Source organism: Papaver somniferum, unplaced genomic scaffold (genome assembly GCF_003573695.1).
Source record: "Papaver somniferum cultivar HN1 unplaced genomic scaffold, ASM357369v1 unplaced-scaffold_132, whole genome shotgun sequence".
Taxonomy (NCBI): Eukaryota; Viridiplantae; Streptophyta; class Magnoliopsida; order Ranunculales; family Papaveraceae; genus Papaver; species Papaver somniferum.
The window spans coordinates 18852730-18859176 of NW_020622381.1; the positions used below are offsets into that span (position 1 = coordinate 18852730).

The 6447-nt window shown below is 34.2% G+C and overlaps 1 long non-coding RNA gene across 4 annotated transcripts; it reads left to right on the forward strand.

Moving 5' to 3' along the window:
* The first annotated feature begins 2247 nt into the window (after window positions 1-2247).
* Window positions 2248-6171, forward strand: LOC113333324. Of its 4 annotated transcripts, none has more exons than XR_003351925.1 (5): window positions 2248-2714; window positions 4163-4314; window positions 5355-5446; window positions 5625-5883; window positions 6016-6171. It is a non-coding gene; the product is annotated as an uncharacterized LOC113333324 (long non-coding RNA). The 4 variants fall into 4 exon arrangements; XR_003351924.1 differs by having other exon boundaries at window positions 2248-2578; window positions 2661-2714; window positions 5625-6171; XR_003351923.1 differs by having other exon boundaries at window positions 5625-6171.
* Window positions 6172-6447: the final 276 nt, after the last annotated feature.

The following is a 6447-nucleotide window of genomic DNA, read 5'->3' on the forward strand; positions in this document are numbered from 1 at the left end:
TGATAAACCCACAGACATAGTCTTAAAAAACCAAGTAATAAACCCACACACAGTCTTAATAAACCAAGTAAAGAGAGGATTCTAAAACCAAGGATACTAAAGTTCAAAAACCAGTAGTCTTGAAGTTTAACATAACAAAAGAAAGGTAGCATCAGTATGAACTAAGCTGACTGCATTCCAAGCAAAATACTGCATCAATATGAGCTTTAAACCAAGTAAAAGACTGCAGTCCATTTCAATCATCCCATCAATTTTCAACCTTCAAATCTCTGGCAATGGTCCCAAAATTTCTGTGATTAATACAAAGAAGAAAGGCAACACAAATAAGAAAACAGAATGACTCAAAATCAAAACAGATGAAAAGTTGAAAGCAATACAAATTTTAAGTCAAAAAATAAGAAGAGAGAGTCCATTACCATCCTCGATGCTAGCATTATCATCCGGTACATAGTCAGATATGAAATCAAGAGAAATGGGGTGTTGTAACCAGCTTTGCGCACAGATAAGTGCCTCAACTGTCCTGGCAGACAATGAGCTTCTCCATGGAGTAAGAATACGCTTTCTTGTACTGAATGCAGAATCGGATGCAACTGAAGAGACGGGTATAGCAAAAAAATCCAATTCTGCATAAAAATGCAAACTATATGAGCTTTGAAAATTGAAACTCTTTAAGAACATTATACATGTACAACATAACTCTCTTCTAGCCTTCAAGCTAGTGACTAGTCTCAGACTCTCACGAGTACATAACTCATACGAAATCTAATAGGAACAGGCCATGATCTAATCCTTATGCGTCGAAAGACTCGAAACTGATCCACTAAATTCATGAAAAATAAACAAAACAACTTAACTTCTTTGCAGGTCCATGACAAACTATCTAGATACCAGCCTACCATTGTAATTCATGGCTAGTATTAGAAGCCAATAAACAAAATTTCTTTGGTTGCAATTCTATCCATTGCAATCCTTATGTTACAACATCAATTTCTAGCCAATAAGCTTGAGTTCATCATTCATGGCAACTAATTCTTTTTCTTAATGCAGAAACTTTAAAAGTTATATTCAGAACCTAACAAAATAACACACTCTTATCAAACTGAAAAATGAACACTTGCAAATATTTCATATACCCAAAATTAAAAGAACAACTCTAGAACCCAACACTTGCACCTGACATGAACATCTCTAAATCTATTTTCCTTGCACAAAAGAAGTAAAAAACAAAGAAAAATCTCTAGATGGAAAAAAAAATATTTGTTACCTGCTCCTCTAAGTCTTAACGCAACTATACTGATGAAGAACTCCTGCTCCTCCTCTCAGTCTTTCTGCATATAAATAAAAAACAGAAAAAATAATTAAAAAGAAATTGATTGACAACAAAAATCGATTGATAAACAGAAACTAAAAAGAAATCAATCGGTTGATTTACTTCAACAAATTGAAACCCTAAACCCAAACAAAAGAACAAATAGAGAAACCCTAGTAATGAAAAACACTAAAAAAATCTCTGAAAAGGAAGAAACACAAGTTACCTGCTCCTCAAAGTCTTAACACAAACACAACTATACAGTCTATAATTGATGAAGAACTGTTGTTGCTCCTCTCAGTCTTTCTGCATATTACAAAAAACAGAAAAATAATTAAGACCCATATCGATTGACAACAAACATGGATTTATAAACAGAAACTAAAAACAAATCAATCCATTGGTTTTGTTCAACAAACTAAGAAACCCTAGAAACTGAAAACTAACAAAAGAACAAAAAAAAGAAGAAAGTAAGGAAAAATAGAAGAGGAAACTAAAAAGAAATCAATAAATTGGCTTGCTAGAGGTGGTGACGATCGATGGAGAGGTGATGGAGGTGGTTCTCTGATGAGTAGTGGTGGAGGCGACTGGTGAGGTAAGAGAAATGGAAAGAAAAAAATGAAATCAGGTGAACCAGCTGAGAGTTTAAGTAGTTAGGGTTTTAGATATAGACGGTTAGGATTGATTAGGGTGATACAAATCAAGGGTCTATATTCATCGGTTTTATCGGTTCAGTTCGGTTCGACTTGACCATACAAACCGTAGACTGAACTGAAATATCAACCATTCTTGTGTTATGAACTGAAACTGACCGTTGGATGTACGGTTCAGTTCAGTTAAGGTTCGGTTCACCCCGGTTCGGCTCGGTTCCGTGCATCCCTACATCCAGCAGCTGTGAGTCCCACTCTTCTCTTAACCAAACCTAGTTAAACCTTATCGTTTTGCTGCCTCTTCTTCCATTTCTCTGCAAGTCCCCTCTTCTCTTCTCTCTCAACATTTTTCTGCCTCCGAAGAAAAATATCTTACCTCTCCAGATCCATCGGGTTTCTTACAAAAACTAACAGATCTTCATGAACACTACACCATGAACCAGGAGGAAAAACCATTTCCTTCTTCACTCCAGATCTATTTATATCATTATGTTCGATATAAAACCATTTTCTTCAATCTTAACTCAAAACCATTCTTCTTAACCATTTCCTTTTTCATCTTTGTTGTTATTGTGGTATTAATAGTTCTTCTTATTGGAACTAAAGTTACGGTTTAAATGTAATTTCCCCTTTTTCTCTCTTTGTTCTTGTTGATTTTGTTTGCTATTAGGGTTTGAAATCTCTTTTGGGTTTTATTGTAGGAGTTTTTAGAAGACGAACAATCAACCTCAGTTGGATTTCTTGAACTTCTCCAGGTATAAATTCTCCTCAACTTTTATTTGTTTTGAATTTTAATAACTCGGTTTTGTGAGCCTGATTTCTTATGTAGATTAAATCTCTTTATAAATTTTCAATTTCTATGTTTCTGATATTGGATTTCATGCTGTTTTAAAACATGACATGTTGTTAATCTCAATTTATATTTCAGTTTTCTTCATATCTGTCTTTGTCAATTTTCTAGGATTTATTTCTTTGTTTTGGTATTATTTAAACATGAGATGAAGATTGGGTTTCTCTTATCTTTCGGTTTATGTTTTGTGTTTAGAGATTTTTTATTCTAGGTTTACTTGTATGTTTTATGTGGAAGATTGTGGACAAATTTGTTTTATGAAGTAAAAATCTGTTTAACTTATTGATTTGTTTAGGGATATGAAAGTAATGAATCGTAGTGATCAATTATAAAATCTGAATTCTGGAGTTGATGAAGAGGTAACTAGATTAAATTTGGATGATTTTGTTTCCTTACTGACTAACTAAATAGCTAGTTAAGTGTTTTCTTATGTTTAATTGGATACCTATAAAAATCCAAGTTGCTTTATTTTCTGGCTTTATTTATTTGCTTGCCTTTGCTAAATTTGATTAAGTTTGTAGCCTCATCTGACTTGCTTTTCTGAAAATGTATCAATTTCTAATCTCAGTACATGTCTCTTATCTCCCAATCTCCTTGCTTCAATCTATCAATTCCTTTTAATCATTTTGAGCTTATTTTTAGGCATATCAAGTACTCATTTTGATGATTCTGTTTTAAAATGTATATATCTTATTTAAGTATGTTGTTGATTTTTCTTTTAAAGGGGTTTTCTTCTTTTTTCGTTTACTGTTTTGTGTTTTTCCCTCAGGAAGTTTACTTTTTTTATTCCCTATTGATAACAGAAAGTGATGGTTACAAATATATGTAGTTCTAAATTTTAATTTGAAATTAAGATTACTTTTGGTAATTATGGTTTGGGTGGTTGACTGATTCCTTTCAATGAATCAGTCCAAGCTTCAAATTGGCCTTTCATGTTGTTGGTGGTGTCGTTTAGCTGTATTTGCAGTTGGTATGTATCCAGGATAATTGCTTGTACTTATTTTCTGCCTTCCATGTTTGCGAGGAGGAGTTTCCAGTATAAGGTCTTGAGGTTTTGTAAAGATCTTATATGTCATAGTGATTTATTTTCAAATTGATGATTTTACGGTTTTTCTCAAACTGTCTGTACACAAGTCTGTACACAAGTACTGCTTGTTGGGAACATATCATCTAGGGGTTGGATGTAGTCACTGTTTTGATGTTCAATAATTCTCTAGGGTTCTTAATTTTTTCTTACTGGAAACTTGGTGATCTTGTTTATGTCTCCCAAGGAAATAGGATTATGCAGTCAGTATAGCTTGATTGAATTATTTTATTTATCTGGTGCTAATATATGGGTTTGGTCTGCTACAGATTCACCACCTCGGTGGCGGTACTGAATGCTACAAATTCACCACATGCAGTACCAATTGCTACATACCTCCGCGATCGTTGACAATATCAGTCAAGAGCAGAGAAGCATGATGAATTTGATTTTAGGGGTTCTCAAGCACAACAACTTCGGGGTAAGCTCGATTTGTGCTCGTATGTATGTATAAGGACTGTGTTAATAGATGAGTAGTATGGACTGTAAAACACTTAATATTATGCAGATAACTTAAGACAGTTCTGCACTATTACATAAGATGTATCTGCACTATTGGATAGATACAGATCTCTTGCTTTCTTTTTTCGTTCTTTCTATCTTTGTTTCTTTCTTGTGTTCTTTTAATTTTGTCATCGACTATCTTCTCTCTAGGATATCACAAAGACAATAACGAGCCTTTTGGAGTAGATACTATACTTTGGCTAACTGGTAGTGTCTGTATGATCTATGAGTGTTTCCATGATTGGTTATTAAACTATTATGTTGTTTACTGTAGCTAGTGCTAAATAAGACCTCTTCCTGGTGCCAACCGATTAATTGAACATTTGAAGGGACATGATGTACCTATGTCATAAGGTTCGTCTCTAGGGAAAGCATAGAAAATAAATTCACCTATCCCGAAGGTCAGGTTCCGCTAGATATTTATCCTATCTTAAACAACCAGATACTAGATTAGAGATTAACTCAATACATTCAGATTAATTTTTACATATTTGATCTTTCATCTCGTTACGTGTGTGTTTAGGATGGAAATAATCCTGAATTGTGAGATGCTTTTGCATATCTTACTATTATTCTTAACTGCGGATAAATTCCATTTATGCGTCCAATCTGCATTTGCTGCTTGATTTTGTTCTTAAGATTCTTTTAGGTGGTGAAGTTGTTGGATGTCGATCCTTCCAACGACCTTGTTATTGAGGGCACATTGTAAATGGTTTTTAATTTTTTTGCACATGCTTAAATTTCTAATGAAAAAATCATGTTGAAACCATTTGCCAGGCGTGTCTTTGGTATGAAATTCTTCTTGGTGTTCACTGAGTTTATAAGATGGTCATTAATATTGGTTGGAACCCATAATGTAACACTAAAAAGACTAGTGTAAGTGTCAATTATGATTAACCAATGGTTCTATTTTGTGCTTGTTGGATCCTGACACAACATAATATGCTATTACTGCAGGAACCTTGGCTACTTCATGATTTCAATGAGGATTTCTAAGGGGAAGAACCGCGTCTTGTGATTGTTAGTTATATGCGACCAGAGTTATTGACGTACTGTAATAATATATCATAACTGTCTTAAGTTATTTGTATTTACTAATCCATTACTTTTGCATTTAAAAGTAGGATTAACCCATCCCATACTACTCATTCCTTAAAGTCAATGCTATTATGGTTTTGTTGTTCTTACAAACATGTTGTGTGATTATTTTGTTCTAATTTCTTGCAGATGAATTTAAGTAAAGTAATATTCCCAACAATGAAGCAAATGCAGTTTCACCACCTGATCCTGCAGCTGTGAATGCAGTCATGTAGATAGCCTGAAACTGTTGCTTACTTCCGATGAAGCTGACAGAATTATTGGTGATCATGCTGAATAGTTTTTGCTACTTGCATAGTGTAGATTGTTGGGATGCAGTGCCCTATTTCTTTCTTTGTTGGAGGCTAGTTCCGCAAGAGTTAAAAGCCGATATCTGGAAGGGTTTGAGGTAACTCCCTGCTCACTGATTTGTGAAATCTAAGGATATCCATCTACTTTTGCTATGCATCTAGGTTTTATCTGCTTGTTGTTATCATGTTTTGCAACCTTCGCTGGTTCATTTTATTTTCTTCTTGTGAAGATTCCTGATGTAAAGAGATGAAGCTGGAATAAGCTAATGAATGTGAATGGTAAAAGTCTGTCATGAATATGAATGGGAAAATTCTGTAATGAATATTTTGCAGATTGGGAAATAAGAAACTGCAGGCCTGTAAACTGAAAGTCCAGGCCCGTGATAATGGACCTAGACTATCCATTTTATTTAATTGTAATTTAAAGATTTGTCACAGGAATAATTGTAACAAAAAGTGTCACTTAAAAGACACGTGTCATCATCTCAGTGTTGATGTAAGAAGACGACACGTGTCATAATCTCAGTGTTGATGTAAGAAGACGACACGTGTCATTCAAAGATATGTTACAAGAAATAGGTAACACTTATAGGTGTTACCGTAACCGTCACAAAAAGAGACACGTGTCCTCTACTAAATTGTTGCAAAATTCACTCACAGCT